The following is an 18,664-nucleotide window of genomic DNA, read 5'->3' on the forward strand; positions in this document are numbered from 1 at the left end:
CCCATTCCTAATTGCCTTTGAGAATGCAGTGGTGAGCTGCCGTCTTGAACTGCTGCAGTCCATATGGTGTAGGAACACCCACAGTGCTACTGGGTAGGGAGTTCCAGGATTGTGACCCAACAACAGTGAAGAAATGGCGATATAGTTCCAAGTCAGGATGGTGAGTGACTTGGAGAAGAACCTGCAGATGGTGAGTTCCCATGCATCTGCTGCCCTTGTCCTTCGAGGTGGTAGAGGTCACAGGTTTGAAAGGTGCTGTTGAAGGATACTTGGCGAGTAACTGCAGTGCATATAGAGATGGTACACACTGCAGCTGCTGTGTACTGGTGGTGGAGAGAGTGAATATTTAAGTTGGTGGGTTAGGTGGCGATCAAGTGGGCTTCTTTGTCCTGGATGGATTGAGCTTCTTGAGTGTTGTTGAGTGGGCTGTATTCCATCACACTCCTGACTTGTGCCTTGTAGATGGTGGACAGGTTTTGGTGTATCAGGAGGTGAGATACTTGCTGCAGAATTCCTAATCTCTGACCTGCACTTATAGCCGCAGCATAGATGTGACTGGTCCCGTTAAGTTTCTGGTCAATGGTAACCCCCAACATATTGATGGTGGGGGATTCAGCAATGATAATGCTTCTGAATATCAAAAGGTAGATTTTTTTCTCTCTCTCATTGGAGATGTTCACTGCTTGGCACTTGTGTGGCCAGAAGGTTGCTTGTCACTTATCAGCTCAAGCCTGAATATTGTTCAGGTCTTGCTGCTTGTAGGCACAGACTGCTTCAACTGAGGAGTTGTGAATCATCACCTAACATTCCCACTTCTGACCTATGTTGAAGGGAAAGTCGTCAATGAAACAGCTGAGGATGTTTGGGTCTACGACACTACCCTGAGAAACTACTGAAGCAATGTCCTGGGCTGAGATGATTGGCCTCCACTAACCACAACATCTTGTTTTGTGCGAGGTACAACTCCAGCAAGTGGAGAGTTTTCCCCCTGATTCCCATTGACTTCAATTTTGCTAGGGATCCTTGATGCCACACTCACTCAAGGGCAATCACTCTCACCTCTCCTCTGGAATTCCACTCTTTCATCTCTGTTTGGGCCAAGCTGCAATGAGTGATAAGAGCAGAAGATCAGAAGACATAGTCGCAGGAGTAGGCCATTTGGCCCCTCGAGCTTGCTCCGCCATTCAATAGGATCATGGCTGACCTGATCATAACCTCAACCCCACTTCCTTGCCTGCCCACATAACCCTTGGCTCTCTTGTAAACAAAAATCTTGAAGACATTCAATGACCCAGCCTCCACTGCTCTATGTGGTAGAGAATTCCAAAGATTAATGACCCTCTGAGAGAAGAAATTCCTTCTTAAATGAAAAAACCCTAAATCTGAAACTGTGTCCCCTAGTTCTAGATTCCATCACGAGGGGAAACTTCCTCTCAGCATCTACCTTGTCAAGTCCCCTCAGAATCTTATATGTCTCAAGACATTCACCTCTCATTTTTCTCAGCTCCAAGGAGTATCGGTCCAACCTGCTCAACTTTCCTCATACGACAACCCCTTCATCACTGGAATAAATCTAGTGAACCTTCTCTGAACTGCCTCCAATGCAAGTATATCCCTCCTTAAATAAGGAAACCAAAACTGTACACAGTACTCTAGGTGTGGTTTCACCAGCACCATGTACATTTGTAGCAAGACTTCTCTACTTTTATACTCCATCCCCCTTGCAATAAAGGGTAACATTCCATTTGCCTTCCTAATTATTTGCTGTACCTGCATGGTAACTTTTTGTGATTCATGTCCGAGGACACCCAGATCCTTCTACACTGCAGCATTCTGTAATCTCTCACAATTGAAATAATATTTTCCTGTTCTATTCTTGCTACCAAAGTCGATAACCTCACATTTTCCCACATTATACTCTATCTGCCAAATTATTTCCTGGAGCTGAGAGACCCTGGTCCAACCTGCTCAATCCTCCTCATAAGACAACCCCTTCATCACAGGAATAAATCCAGTGAACCTTCTCTGAACTTTTTTTTTAATTTCCATAATGTACTTTATTCGTTAAATAAACTATAAAAAGATACATTACAAAACAGTTCAAAATCAGCACCAAGTCAACAATACAAAGATTGCAAAGGAGATCAGTTTCCTTCAGTACAGGAGTGAATTGCCTCACAACCCTTCCATTTCATTTTACCTGCCATGTACTTTTTGCAGCAAACAAATATTTTCTGGAATAAAAACAAGAAATACTGGAACCACTCAGCAGGTCTGGCAGCATCTGTGGAAAGAGAAGCAGAGTTAACGTTTCGGGTCACTGACCCTTCTTCGGAACTGACAAATATGAAAAATGTCACAGGTTATAAGCAAGTGAGGTGTGGGTGGGGCAAGAGATAACAAAGGAGAAGGTGCAGGTTGGCCAAGGCCACATAGCTGACCAAAAGGTCATGGAGCAAAGGCAAACAATATGTTAATGGTGTGTTGAAAGACAAAGCATCAGTACAGAATAGGTGTTAACGGACTGAATATTGAACAGCAGCAAGTGCAAACCTGAAAAAAAACAGTGGGTAAGCAAACTGAATAAACTAAGATGAAATGAAATAAATGCAATATAAAAGGTTGTAAAAAATGTAAAAAAGCGAAAAAGAAGAAAAAAGAAAAAACAACTAAAAATGAAAGTAAAATGGGGGGCTGTCATGCTCTGAAATTATTGAACTCAATGTTCAGTCCGGCAGGCTGTCGTGTGCCTAATCGGTAGATGAGACGCTGTTCCTCGAGCTTGCGTTGATGTTCACTGGAACACTGCAGCAATCCCAGGACAGAGATGTGAGCATGAGAGCAGGGGGGAGTGTTGAAATGGCAAGAAACCGGAAGCTCAGGGTCCTGCTTGCGGACCGAGCGGAGGTGTTCCGCAAAACGGTCACCCAGTCTGCGCTTGGTCTCCCCAATATAGAGGAGACCACATTGTGAGCAGCGAATACAGTATACTACATCGAAAGAAGTACAAGTAAATCGCTGGTTCACCTGAAAGGAGTATTTGGGGCCTGGGATAGTGAGGAGAGAGGAGGTAAATGGGCAGGTATTACACCCCCTGCGATTGCAGGGGAAGGGGCCATGGGATGGGGACGAGGTGGTGGGGGTAATGGAGGAGTGGACCAGGGTGTCGCGGAGGGAACGATCCCCTTGGAATACTGACAGGGGAAGGGAGGGGAAGATGTGTTTGGTAGTGGCATCACGCTGGAGGTGGTGGAAATGGCAGAGGACGATCCTTTGGATATGGAGGCTGATGGGGTAGAAAGTGAGGACAAGGGGAACCCTGTCACGGTTCTGGGAGGGAGGGAAAGGGTTGAGGGCAGAGGTACGGGAAATGGGCCGGACACGGTTGAGGGCCCTGTCTACAAAAGTGGGGGGGATTCCTCGGTTGAGGAAAAAGGAGGTCATACTAGAAGCACCGCCATGGAAGGTAGCATCATCAGAGCAGATGCGTCGAAGACGGAGAAATTGGGAGAATGGAATGGAGTCCTTACGGGAGGTAGGGTGTGAAGAAGTGTAGTCGAGGTAGCTGTGGGAGTCGGTGGGCTTTTAATGGATATTAGTAGACAACCTATCCCCCGAGATGGAGACAGAGAAGTTGAGGAAGGGAAGGGAAGTGTCAGAGATGGACCATGTAAGGGTGAGAGAAGAGTGGAAATTGGAAGCAAAGTTGATAACGTTTTCCAGTTCGGGGCGGGAGCAGGAAACGGCACCGATACAGTCATCAATGTACCGGAAAAAGAGTTGGGGGAGGGGGCCTGAGTAGGACTGGAACAAAGAATGCTCGACATATCCCACAAAAAGACAGGCATAACTAGGACCCATGCGGGTACCCATAGCGACACCTTTTACTTGAAGGAAGTGCGTGGAGTTGAAGGAGAAGTTGTTCAATGTGAGAACAAGTTCAGCCAGGCGGAGGAGGGTGGTGGTGGATGGGGACTGGTTGGGCCTCTGTTCCAGGAAGAAGCGGAGAGCCCTCAAAACCATCCTGGCGGGTGATGGAGGTGCAGAGCGATTGGACTTCCATAGTAAAGAGGAGGCGGTTGGGACCAGGAAACTGGAAATTGTCAAAATGACGGAGGGCGTCAGAAGAGTCACGGATGTAGGTGGGAAGAGACTGGACCAGCGGAGAAAAGATAGAGTCAAGGTAGGAAGAAATAAGTTCAGTGGGGCAGGAGCAGGCTGACACAATGGGTCTGCCGGGACATTTCCGTTTGTGGATTTTGGGAAGGAGGTAGAAGCGGGCTGTTCGGGGTTGCGGGACTATGAGGTTGGAAGCTGTAGAGGGAAGTTCTCCAGAGGAGATGAGGTCAGTGACAGTCCTTTGGACGGTGGCTTGATTTTCGGCGATGGGGTCATGGTCCAGAGGGAGATAGGAAGAAGTGTCTGTGAGTTGGCGCTGAGCCTCTGCAAGGTAGAGGTCGGTACGCCATACAACAACAGCACCACCCTTGTCTGCAGGTTTGATGACCATGTCGGGGTTAGACCTGAGAGAACGGAATGCCTCAAGTTCAGAGGGGGACAGGTTAGAGTGAGTGAGGGGGGCAGAGAAATTGAGATGACAAATGTCTCGCCGACAGTTTTCAATGAAGAGATCAAGAGTGGGTAAGTGGCCAGGGGGAGGGGTCCAGGTAGAGGGAGAATGCTGGAGGTGGGTGAATGGGTCTGCTGGTCGGGAGGAGGACTCCTGGTCAAAGAAGTGAGCCTGGAGGCGGAGAAATATTTTCTGGATACAGCCCGAGGGGATTTCCATGTATCCAGCCCCTCAGTTCACCTTGGTGGGGGTACCTTACACAGTGGTCTTCCCCAGGGAACCTTTGCAGCGGCTGCCCCAAGCTGTAGTGCGTCCCTCAGCACGTAGTCTTAGGCCTTGGAATGTGCCAGTCTGCAACATTAGGTCGTGGACAACTCTTTGCGCTGGACGACCAGCATGTTTCGGGCAGACCAAAGTGCGTCTTTCACCGAATTGATAGTCCTCCAGCAGCAGTTGATGTTTATCTCAGTGTGCATCCCTGAGAACAGCCTGTAGAGCACAGACTCCTGTGTTCCACAGCTGCTTGGGATGAACCGCGATAAAAACCACTGCATCTTTTTCTACACCTGCTTTGCAAAGACAGACAGGGCAGTCCTCTCTCCTCTGTCTTGTTTGTTTGTTGCATTGAACCCTTTGCTGAGTCTATTAGGAAGGATGCAAGCATAAGTGGGGGGTTACAATCCGAGGCAGTGGAGTCACTCAGGTTAAAACTTCCCTGTACCTGGATGATGTCGCCGTCTTTTTCTCGGATCCACTGTCCGTTCGCAGACTGATCAGCATCTGCGACCAGTTCGAACGCGCCTCGGGAGCCAAAGTTAACCATGGCAAGTGCGAGTCCATGTTCTTTGGGAACTGGGCTGACCGATCCTTTGTCCCCTTCACCATCAGGTCAGACTACCTGAAGGTGCTGGGGATATGGTTCGGAAGGGCCGGGGCGTGCACCAAAACCTGGAAGTAGCGAGAAGCCAGGATACACCATAAGCTGAGCATGTGGGAGCAGCGATCTCTCTCCATTGTGGGTAAGAACCTCGTCATCAGGTGCGAGGCGCTCACCTTGCTGTACGTGGTGCAGGTCTGGCCCATACGCCACTCCTGCGCTGTGGCGATCACCCGAGCCATTTTCCGCTTCATATGGGGTTCCAAAATTGACCAGGTCTGGAGGGACACGATGTTCAAACCCCTGGATAAGGGCGGGAAAAATGTACCCAACGTCACCCTCATCCTGATGACTACCTTCGTGTGCGGCTGCATCAAGCTGTGCGCAGATCCCCATGACACAATCTCCAAGTGTCACTACGTGCTGAGGTTCTATCTGTCCCCAGCGTTGTGAAGGATGGACCTGGTCACATTGCCGCGGAATGCTCCATCCAGTTGGACCGTGCCGTACCACCTATCCTTCGTGGGAAAGTTTCTGTGGAAAAACATCTTTGACCACCAATCCTTCAGGTAGTGGTCTGCACGGAATGTCCTCAAGGCCCTACAGGAAAAGGAGATGGTGGATCCAGTCGGATGGTTCCCCGAGCAAACTGCCAAAGTCATTTGGCGGAATGCCTCATCACCAGAACTTTCAAACAAGCACCAAGATGAAACTTGGCTGGTGGTGAGAAGAGCCCTCCCCATCAGATCCATCCTGCACGCCCGAAGTCTCACCCCCTCCGCACAATGCCCTCGAGGTGGCTGTGGTGGGGAAGAGACAGTTGCCCACCTCTTTCTCTGAATTGCCTCCAATGCAAGTATATCCCTCCTTAAATAAGGAGACCAAAACTGTACACAGTACTCCAGGTGTGGTTTCACCAACACCCTGTACATTTGTAGCAAGACTTCTCTCCTTTTATACTCCATTCCCCTTGTAATAAAGGGTAACATTCCATTTGCCTTCCTAATTATTTGCTCTACCTGCATGCTAACTTTTTGTGATTCATGTCCGAAGACACCCAGATCCTTCCATACCGCAGCATTCTGTAGTCTCGCAATTTAAATAATATTTAATTTATCTGTTCTTACTACCAAAGTGAATAACCTCACATTTTCCCACATTATACTCCAGCTTCCAAATGTTTGCCTGGATCCGCCAGGCCCTGGCGGAATCTAAACTGAGCATCGATGAGCAGATTATTACTAAATGCGTGGTGATTGATAGCACTGTTAATGACATCTTCCATCACTTTGCTGATGATTGATAGTAGACTGATGGGGCGGTAATTGGTCAGATTGGATTTGTCCTGCTTTTTTTTTATGGACAGGACACACCTGGGCAATTTTCCACATTGTCGAGTAGCTGTTTGTGTTGTAGCTCAAAAAAAAATTATCTTCATAAATTATCGGCTGTAAGCACGTTTGTCATCGGGTTGAATAATTTCTGTGTGAGGAATGTTCCAGCATCATAAACCGGGGGAACGTGCTGACTGAGCTGTATCTTCATCTCTTCTGGGCAGTCGGACAGTTCACCCTTCATTCTGTTCTGATTCACTTTCCCAAAGCGGATCTACAGATTCTCACATCTGGAGACTGGGTTTTCTTGTTAGGTTCCTTTTGATTTTTCTTGCTCCTGAATGATAATATATGCCAACCTTGGATCAACCTTGCGTTGTGTCCCAGTCTTGGTAAAGAGCGACACATAACGGCACCAACACTCTGAAACAAACAACACGGTCACACTTTCCTTCAGTGAGATTAATGTTGCGGCGGTTTCCATGTCGAATGCAATTGTGAACAAATTTATCACGAAGAAATTGTGGGTGATTTGAGCATTTGCACTGAATTTCTGTGCAAGGAGGGGCAGTTTCAAACAGCCATTCCGAAATCACTTCCTTCACAAAGACAAAGACTGTGCTGTCTAAACGTGTCACTCAACTTCACAAACAAATTTGAACTCGAAATTCAGGAGAAGACAGAGTGGTGAATGATTGATAGTGTAATCTTTGGATGAGAAAAGATACTAAACATACAAAATCCAACATTTGAGCTAGCGTGTAAGATTGATCTTTCCATGGAGATGTTCACTGGAACACTGGAACAGACACAAGACAGAAATGTTGACATGAGAGCAGGGGGAGTGTTGAAATGGCAAGCAACCAGAAGCTCGGGGTCATGCTTTCGGACTGAGCAGAGGTGTTCGACATAATCTGCGCTTGGTCTCCCCAGTTTAGACGAGACCGCATTGTGAGCAGTGAATACAGTATACATAATTGAAAGAAGTACAAGTAAATCGCTGCTTCACCTGAAAGGAGTGTTTGGGCTTTAAATAATGAGCAGAGAGGAGGGAAAAGGGCAGGTATTATATCTCCTGCGATTGCATGAGAATGTGCCTTGGGAAGGGGATGAGGTGTCAGGGATAATGGAGGAGTGGACCAGGGTGTCGCGGATGGAACGATCCCTTCGGAATGCTGACAGGGGAGGGGAAGATGCGTTTGGTAGTGGCATCACGCTGGAGGTGGCGGAAATGGTGGAGGATGATCCTTTGGATGTGGAGGCAGGTGGGGTGGAAAGTGAGGACAAGGGGATCCCTGTCGCAGTTCTGGGAGGGAGGGGAAGGGGAAGGCAGAGGTTGATGGTCCTGTCAACTACACTGGGATGGGGGCAAGGGGGGGTGGTTGAAATCTGGTGATGTTGTTGAATTTAATTTCAAACACTCCTTGAACTCTCTGCCGATGAAGACTGAAAAAGGGAAGAACAACCACACAACGAGGGTCTCAAATCCAAGACCCTGAGATTAAAAGTCTCATACTCTACCAACTAAGCTAACAAGGCCTGATACAGTACTTCTACTCTGATACAGTAAATCCACTTACAGAAGCCCCAAAGTGTGAGAAATTCCTCTCACTCATCAATAATAAAACTGAAATCTTTTTACCTTCCAAATGCTGCCATCTATTTTGTCAGTATTTATTTCTCTCTCCATTTTATTTAGTTCATGCATTTCTTCAGAATTTTTTTTTCAATTATATCTGAGGGAAGAAATGAACAGATCTGGCAGCTCAAAACTGGGCATCCATGAGGCACGGTGGGTCATCATCAGCAGCAGAATTGTATTTAAACACAATATGTTACCTCCTGGCCTGGCATATCCCTCACTCTACCATTACCATCAAGCCAAGGGAGCAATAGTGATTCAATGAAGTGTGCAGGAGGGCATGTCAGCAACAGCACCAAGCAGACCTAAAAATGAGGTGTCAACCTGGTGAAGCTACAACACAGGATGACTTGCATGTCAGATTGCGGAAGCAGCATGCAATAGACAGAGCAAAGCAATCTCACAATCAACAGATCAGATCAAAGCTCTGCAGTCCTGCCACATCCAGTCCTGAATGGTCTTGGATAATTAAACAATTAACAGGAGTCACAGAGGGTCATAGAGTAATACAGCATAGAACCAGGCCCTTCGGCCCACCGCGTCCATGCCGACCATAATGCCTATCTATACTAATCCGACCTGCCTGCATTAATTCCATATCCCTCCATGCCTTGCTCATTCAAGTACCTGTCCAGATGTCTCTTAAATGTGACTACTGTTCCTGCCTCCACCAGGCAGCTCATTCCAGATACCCACTATTCTTTCTGTGAAAAATTTACCCCTTTGACTCCCTTTAAACCTCCTCCCTAAAAGCTTAAATCTATGCCCTCTAGTTTTATTCACCCCTACCATGGGACACAGACTCTGGCTATCTACACTATCTATGCCTCTCAAAAAGTGTGACGTAGGAGTGAAGAACGAGTGGCCAAGAGGAGGGAAGTGGCACGGCCTCGTTTTAATGGCTGGAGTGGGGGTTGGGGGGCTGGGAGTGAGTGGCAGGAGAGCTGGGTGACGTGAGTGGGGAACAATCGTCCAGGGGAGCAGCGAGGTGGAGAGCGAGCAGCTGAGGAGAAGAAGCGTCAAGGCTGAGGGGGGAGAGCTCCAACCTCAAAGTCTCCCATTCAGCCGCTTCCTCCAGCTGAGTGAGAGGCTGGATACCCGATGACGCTTTAGCGTGAATGTGCGAAGATGGACCATGGGCTGATATGCGATGATGTTGGCGCTGAGCCATGACATCATCCTGTGCATGTGCCACTTAACCCTGGCAAGATGTAGCTGTGCCTATGCGCAGCTTGGCGCTCTCTGATGATGTCAGCGGGCCGCTCCGTTGACAGGAATCACATTGTGTCAGCAGTGCCCACATCCCAGGAAAGAATAAAAAAGAGATTTGCCACAATGGTAGCAGGGTGAGGGATTTCAGTTATGTGGAGAGATTGGAGAAGCTGGGGTTGTTCTCCTTGCAGCAGAGAAAGTTCAGTAGAGATTTGACACATTTGTTCAAAATCATGGAGGTTTTCAAGATTTTAAATAAGGAGAAACTGTTTCCAGTGGTAAAAGGGTCTGTAAAGCAGAGGACACAGATATCAGGTGATTGGCAGAAGAACCAGAGGTGACATGAAGAACCATTTTTTACACAGCAATGTGTTGTGATAAAGAAAGAAAAGACTTGCATTTATATAGCACCTTTCCTGACCACTGGACATATCAAAGCACTTTGTAGACAATGAAATACTTTTGAAGTGTAATCACTGTTGTCATGTCAGAAATGCAGCAGCTAATACCCACAAACAGCAATGTGATAATGACCAACTGATCTGATTGAGGGGCAAATATTGATCACAACAGCAGGGAGAATTGCTCTTCACTTGTTTGAAATTGCAGCATGGGATCTTATACATTCACCCAAACATGCAGACCAGGTCTTGGTTTAACATCACACCTGAAAGGCAGCACCTTCAACACCCTCAGTGCTGTACTGGAGTGTCAGCTGTGAAATCTGAACCCAGAAGCTTGTGATTTCGAGGTGAGTGTGACCAACTGAGCCACAGCTTTTACCTGAGTCTCAATTCTTCATCCAACAGTTTCTCTCTATCGGGTCTGTCACGACCCCTCATGATTGTGAACACCTCTATCAAATCTCCTCTCTAAGGAGAACACCCCAGCTTCTCCAATCTGTCCACATTACTGAAATCCTAACCACATGTTGCAGAAAGGAATTTTTCCTCATGTTCCTTCTGGTTTTGTGAGTCACTTTAAATCTGTAACCTTCGGTTATTGACCGTTCAGCAGTGAGAAACAGTTCCTCACCATTTACTCTACCTCAAACCTTCAAGGAAACCCTGTAAAGTAACTGAAAATCAAGTTGTCAGAAGTGGGATTTAAACACATGCCTCCAGTGAAAGCTGCAACCTGAAAAGAGAAGCTGAAACCGCTCAGTCATCTCAACTGTTCAGACCTTTTTGACCTCGTCATCACTTCTGTAATTTGAAAGGTTCACTCAGTTCTGGAACTTGTTCAATGTTGCTGCAATGCTCAGTGATTGGGCTATTAACTCCCCCGGGTTTTCCTGAGCTTGTTCTCGGTGTATGGGGATGTTTATGCTGGGCCGTGGAATCTTGCATCCCGGTAATGGACATTAACCCCCTGATTGAATCTGTATTCACTGCTTTCCGCTGGTGCTGGGTAATTGCAGAGTGTGGAGCTGGAATGTTGCTGCTTGTCCCGGCCTCACTCGCTCTGGGAAAGAGTGAATAATTGATGCGTCTGTTTCTGTATCTGAAATGTGACTTCGATCTGCTGTTATTAACCGAGGCAGCGCTGCAGAAGGATACGTTAATAATCTCTCACTAATCAACTGCAAACAGTCAGAATGTGTAACTTTGAGCAGCGCTTTCTGCACCGTCAGGGCTGGAAAATGGAGGGAGGGAGAGACAGTGTCAGTATCTGAGTGTGTACAGCACTGTACAGAGAAAGAGCCAATATACCGGGGCTGAGACACAGTGCATCTTTTCACATTTAATCACAATAATATCCACAGTCAGGAGCTGAAAATGATGAAAATCCGAATAGCAAGAGCAAAAGTAAGAAAAGTAAGTAATTATAGATTAGCTGATCAGCTTTCTCTGTGTTACCTGGTAGTCTACAGTTTTATATTCAATGCTCTCTCCACTGTGGCCAGGGAATGATTTCTTCTCGAGGGCTGAATATTAACAAAACTTCTTGGAATTTAAAATCTTTCAAAATTAATTCCATGGAGCTAATGGGGAAAAGTCAAATAACTGCATCAATTATAGGAGAGCTGGTTGGTGACGACGTGGATGTGACTGCAGTGTGCAGGACCAGACTGTTTCTATAGATTCACAATTAACGTTCCACCCTTTATTTGTAACAGTAAAACTGATACTGGACAATGGCTATTCTGGTTGCAGCAACCTGAAGATTTAACTCATTGACACCCTGCTTTAGGGGAATCGAGAAAGCACAACACCCAGCTCTGTCATTTAGTGTGCTTGCTTGTTAACCCACAATTTGTTGTTTCAAGCACTTAAAAGTATGATGCTTTATTAACTTAAACTCTTCTACATCTGCTGTATTACTCTTGCTGTTGATTCTTCAAAGAAAAGGTTAATCAAGACTTTCTTTGTGAAATCCATGCTGACTGTGTTTTATCATATTTTCATTTTCATATGTATTTTCTACTTTTGGGGATTACAGGATGTTGTCATTTTTTATTGATTTTATTTTTATTTATTGCATTTATTGCCCATCCCTAATTCCCTCGAGAAGGTGGTGGTGAGCTGCCTTCTTGAACCACTGCAGTCGATGTGGTGCTGTTAGGAAGGGATTTCCAGGATTTTGACCCAGCCACAGTGAAGGAACGGTGATATAGTTCCAATTCCAGGATGGTGTGAGGCTCAGAGGGGAACTTGCAGGTGGTGGTGTTCCCATGCATCTGCTGCCCTTGTCCTTCTAGGTGATAGAAGTCACGGGTTTGGAAGGTGCTGTGTAAGGAGGCTTGCTGCGTTGCTGCAGTGCATCTTGTGGATGGTACACACTGCTCCCACTGTGCGTTGGTGATGGAGAGAGTGAATATAGTGAATGCGGCACCAATCAAGTGGGCTGCTTTGTCCTGGATGACGTTGAGCTTCTTAAGTGTTGTTGGAGCTGCACCTATCCAGGCAATGGAGAATATTGCATCACACTCCTGACTTGTGCCTTGTAGATAGTGGACAGGCTTTGGGGAGTCAGGAGGTGAGTTAGTTGCCGCAGGATTCCTCGTGTCTGACCTGCTCTTGTAGCCATGATATTTATTTGGCTACTGCAGTTCAGTTTCTGGTCAATGGTTACCCCCAGGATGTTGATAGTGGGGGATTCAGCAATCGTAATGCTGTTGAATGTCAAGGGGAGATGGTTAGATTCTCTCTTGTTTCAGAAGGTCATTGCCTGGGACTGGCGTGACTCGAATGTGAAATATCCTTATTGTAGGGTATTGTATTGTACTGTACAGTGACTACACTTGGAAAGTCCTTCATTGGCTGTAAAAGGCTTTACAAAGCCCTGTGGTCGTGAAATGCATGTGTTGCTTTTTCCATTGTTATCAGTGTCATTTTGATCACAAGATAGGTTTCGTGAGCACAAAGTTTAAATCAATGTTGATTCAAATAATGTAAAAGCATCTATATTCTTGCACTATACTTAATAATCACCATCTTCCTATCCTGACAGAGTACAATGTTTTTGACCCTGAAATTGATTCCACAATCTCAGTCCCTCAGACAATTTCAACCCAGTTCTGATGAAAAATCACAGATCTGAAACGTTAATTCTGTTTCTCTCTCCACAGATGCTGTCAGAGCTGCTGAGTATTTCCAGCATTTTCAAGAGTCTCGATTAAATGAATAGGAAACTTGTTTCAGATCAGATTGGGAGACAGTGTGAAACCATTCCATTGTACTCATGCCTGAGATTCTGAGGACAGTTGGCTGTTAGTGGAAGACATCATTAATTAAATGTACCAAGCAACAGCTCAGACCAATTATTATTTTACATGGTGGTGTGATGGCCATCCAGGGGTTAAAAGTAGGGATCTTGTAAGGTTTCAGTGTGCAGGACCACGAGAAGACCTCAGGGGTAAAGGCTCAGATCATCAACCAAGTTCTCCACCTGATGAGGGATCCAGACTGGACAAAGAGGACCGTGACACTCTGAGACCAAGCTCGACCAGTTCTCACACCTGCTAGAGATGTCAAGTTATATTCCCCAAGTTTGTTCAAGATAATTTTACTTCCAATTATTTAGTACTATTTTACTCTCAATAAAAGTTCTGGACTTATTAATCAAGTATCCTGTTGCTTTAATTGGTTAAAGTCATGCCCAAAGAGATTCTCCACAATAGACTTTCCCGAACTGAAAGATAAGTCTGCAAGGATTGCTAATTTTCCAGCCCTGTTTAAAAAGAGAGATAAACCCAGGAACTACAGAACAGTTCGTCTAATGTCAGTGGTGGGGAAACTTTTAGAGACAATTATCCAGGAGAAAATTAACTGGCACTTGGTAGAACATGGGCTAATAAATGACAGCCAGGACAGATTGGTTAACAGAAGATTGTGTATGAATTAATTAATGAATTAATTTCTTTGATGTAGTTTCACAGAGAGTTGACCAGGGTGGTGAGGTTGATGGTGTTTGTCTGCACTTCAAAATTGTGTTTGAAAAAGTACCATAAAATAAACTTGTTAACAAAATTTGATCAGATGGGATTAAAGAGGCAGTGGCAGCATGGATGCAAAATTGGCTGAGAGACGGAAAACATAAACTAGGGTGAATGCTTGTTTTTCAGAATGGAGGGACTAATACAGTAATGTCACTGTTGTTGCAGTGTGTGCAGTGTCTGACTCTGAGCTGTCCTAGGGAGCGGGCTGTTTGTGATTTTCCTGTGAGGTGCATTATCATCAGGGTATCTCTCTGAGCTGTCACAGGGATGGGGCAGTGTGTGATATCCTTGTGCATGTCATACAGGCCCACTGGTGTGTGGTTCCATCCTGATGCCAAGAAATAGAGCCCCATCTCTGGGCAAAAAGTCTCACTTCTCAAGGGGTGTCTCGAGAAGACACAGTGGCGCAATGGTTAGCACCGCAACCTCACACCTCTAGTGACCCGCGTTCGATTCTGGGTACTGCCTGTGCAGAGTTTACAAGTTCTCCCTGTGACTGCGTGGGTTTCTGCCGGGTGCTCTGGTTTCTTCCCACAGCCAAAGACTTGCAGGTTGATAGGTAAATTGGCCATTGTAAATTGCTCCGAGTGTAGGTAGGTGGTAGGGGAATTGAGGGGATGTGGTAGGAATATGGGATGAATGTAGGATTAGTATAAATGGGTGGTTGATGGTCGGTACAGACTCGGTGGGCAGGAAGGACCTGTTTCAGTACTGTATCTCTAAATAAATAAATAAATAAGAAGGCTGAGGCAGTGGACGTGGACAGTAAATCCGGAGTGGAGTCCTGGAGGCGCTTACCTGTGATTTGGCAGGCAGATTTCCAGCAACTCCTGCAGCAGAGCTGGTAACAAACAGTACTGGTTTTTCCATTCCTTTGGACAATACGAGCAATGCTGAGAGGTGGTCCTGATGCTCAGGGTCTCCATACTGTTTGCCCAGGCCTGTGCCCTGGAGAGGACACTCCAGCTTCGTGGTTAAACATTCGCACAACCCGGGAATAAACAGTTACTGATTATCAGCTCTCATTCAATTGGTGTAGAGTATGAGCGCCAGGGGTTACTTCGGACAGTGGGAGAGCTCTTAGTGTCTCATTGGATAGCTACCATTCACTCCAAGCTGGGCAGCCCCCAGTCAGTTAGGTGCTGTGAAGCCACGACCTGCTTGCTTCAATGGGTGCTTGGAGCTTAGAGAGTCATCTCTCAACAGACGGATTGATAATCTATGCACCAAGAAAAACAAACTCAACAAAGAAGACACCAGTCCTTCGCATCACAAGCTGGAATCTAAGGACCATGTGTCCTGGCCTTACCGACAACCTTCTGCAGGTTGATGACACACACAAGACAGCTGTGATCGACAAGGAACTCACAAGACACAATGTGGACATTGCTGTGCTGCAAGAAAATAGACTCGTTCAAAGTGGATCCCTCAAAGAGAAACACTACACCTTCTTCTGGCAGGGGAAAGCCCAAGAGGCAACTCGTGAGCATGGAGTGGGTTTCACAGTAAAATACACGCCACTTGAGATGAGTGAACCACCCACAGTAGGCTCAGAGAGACTTCTTACTCTTCACTTGTCAGCAAGCTAATCCAGTTAATCTCATGTGCATCTATGTCCCGACACTCACCTCCACTCCAGATGTCAAGGATCAATTGTATGTGACACTTGACACTGCCATCAGTAGAATTCCCCGCACTGAGGGACTGTACCTTCTAGGAGACTTCAACACAAGCTTGGATACTGACTACACAGCTTTGCCAATGTGCATAGAGCACCAGGGGATTGGCAAGATGAACGAAAATGGACAGAGATTGCTGGAGCTATGCTGTCACCATGGATTCTGTGTGATGAACAGCTACTTCCAGGTCAAGCTGTGCCACAAGGTGTCCTGGAGACATCCGAGATCATGCCATTGGCACCAGCTAGACCTTATCTTCACCAGACATAACACCCTCAGCAGTGTCCTCATCACTCGCAGCTTTCACAGCGCTGACTGCGACACTGACCACTCCCCGGTGTGTAGCAAGGTCAGGCTTCAGACAAGGAAGCTTCATCCATCCATGAAGAAAGGTCGTCTTCTGATCAACACTTGCCAAACCACTGATCCAGAAAGGACCCAGGAGTTCCTCAACATCCTCGATCAGGCTCTTTCAGACAACAATGCTCAAGGCCTCAGTGCAGTGTCAAAGTGGAATCATCTGCACACCACCATCTATAACTCTGCACTCACTGTGTATAGGAAAAGAGATGGGAGTAATGCTGACTGGTTTGAGGCTTATTGGACTGAAATGGAGTCAGTTACTGTAACTAAGAGGAGAGTCCTCATGAACTACAAACAAGTCCCCAGCAAACAACATCTAAATGCTCTCAGAGCTGCCAGAAACAAGTCTCTGCAGACTGCTCGGCACTGCACCAATCAATACTGGTTAAAACTCTGCTGATGAATCCGGGGATGCGAGAGGGATGTATGAAGGAATTAAGAAAGCAATGGGCCCAGTAGGAACTAAATCAGCACCTTTTGAAGACAAAGAGAGGGGTGATCATCACTGAACCTAACAAGCAGATGGAAAGGTGAGTGGAACATTATCTTGAACTCTACATAACGGAGAACATTGTCACTGAAGTAGCTCTCAGTGCCATTCCAGACTTCCCTGTCATGGAGGAACTGGACAGTGAGCCCTCCATAGTCGAGCTCAACAAGGGCTCAAAACATGCGTGATGCAAACATTGTCACCTTGTACAAAATTAAGGGGGATTGCAGTGACTGCAGCAATTATCGGAGCCAGCTACTCAGTTTCACTCACCTGCTCGATCCCTTTCATCCTGCAAGTTCCTTTGCTTCAAGTATCCATCCAATTTCCTTTTCAAATCATTGATTGTCTCTACTTCCACCACACTCGTGGGTCAGGTCATTACCACTCACAGCATTAAAAAAATCCACTTCACCCAAGGATGGGAAATATTTATATCTTCTATATTTAGCTTATTCTCTATCTCTACGAGAATATAATGGCAGTCAACATGAAAGGGAACCCAAAAATCTTCAAGCAGTATATAAATAATAAGCAGGTAGTAAGCGGCGAAGTGGGTTCCATTAGGGACCAAGAGGGTAATATATACTTAGAGCTGCAGGGCAATGTTAATCGAGTTAATAAGTACCTTGTATCAATGATCACTAAGGAAGTGGAATTTGACAAAATATCAGTAGAAGTGGAGATTGTAGAGGCAATGGAGAGGGAACAAATTGAGAGAGGGAGGTACTGAAAAGGCTGGTTATGCTTCAGGAAGATAAATTACCTGGTCCGGATGGCTTTCATCCCAGATTGCGAAAGGAAATGTGGATGCAGATAACAGAAAGGCTTTCTATAATCTTCCAATCTTCCCTGGATACGGGGGAGGTGTCAGAGGATTAAACAGTTGCAAATGTGACACCCTTATTCAAGAAAGGGTGTAAGGACAGTCCGGCTAACTACAGGCCAGTTAGATTAATAGCAGTGGTTGGTAAGGTTTCAGAAAGAACAATCAGGGAAAAAATCAACAGTCACTTGGAGAGGTTTGAGTTAATTAAGGAGAGTGAGCATGGATTTATACATGGGAGTTCATGCTTGACTAATCTAACTGCATGTTTTGATGAACTAACAGAGAAGGTTTATGAAGGGCATGCAGTGGATGTTGTTTATATGGATTTTAAGAAACGACACATAAAAGGGTGATTAACAACATTGAGGTTCATGGAATAGGAGGGTCAGTGTCCAATTGGATAGAAAATTGGCTTAAGGACAGAAAACAGCAAGTCGTAATAAATGATTCATTCTCAGACTGGAAAGTTGTCGACAGTGCTGTTCCCCAAGGGTCACTGCTGGAACCATTGCTTTTTACTTGCGACAGATAAATGACTTGGATCTTGGAATATAGAGCAGAATCTCTAAATATGCCGAGAACACCAAACTTGGAGAAGTGGCAAACAGTGAGGATGAAATGAACCTCCTGCAACAAGACAGTGATTGGCTAGCAGAATGGGCGGACAGGTGCAGATGGATTTTAATAGTGACTAGTGTGAGAATTAGATTTAGAACATTGCAGCGCAGTGCAGGCCCTTTGGCCCTCGATGTTGCGCCGACCTGTGAAACCATCTGACCTACACTATTCCATTTTCATCCATATGACTATCCAATGACCACTTAAATGCCCTTAAAGTTGGCGAATCTACTACTGCTGCAGGCAGGGTGTTCCACGCCCTTACAACTCTCTGAGTAAAGAAACTACCTCTCACATCTGTCCTATATCTATCACCCCTCAACTTGAAGCTATGTCCCCTCGTGTTTGCCATCACCATCCGAGGAAAAAGACGCTCACTATCCACCCTATCTAACCCTCTGATTATCTTATATGTCTCTATTAAGTCACCTCTCCTCCTCCTTCTCTCCAACGAAAACAACTTCAAGTCCCTCAGCCTTTCCTCGTAAGACCTTCCCTCCATACCAGGCAAAATCCTCGTAAATCTCCTCTGCACCCTTTCCATAGCTTCCACATCCTTCCTATAATGCGGTGACCAGAACTGCACGCAATACACCAGGTGCGGTCTCA

Source organism: Heterodontus francisci, unplaced genomic scaffold (assembly GCF_036365525.1).
Source record: "Heterodontus francisci isolate sHetFra1 unplaced genomic scaffold, sHetFra1.hap1 HAP1_SCAFFOLD_86, whole genome shotgun sequence".
Classification (NCBI taxonomy): Eukaryota; Metazoa; Chordata; class Chondrichthyes; order Heterodontiformes; family Heterodontidae; genus Heterodontus; species Heterodontus francisci.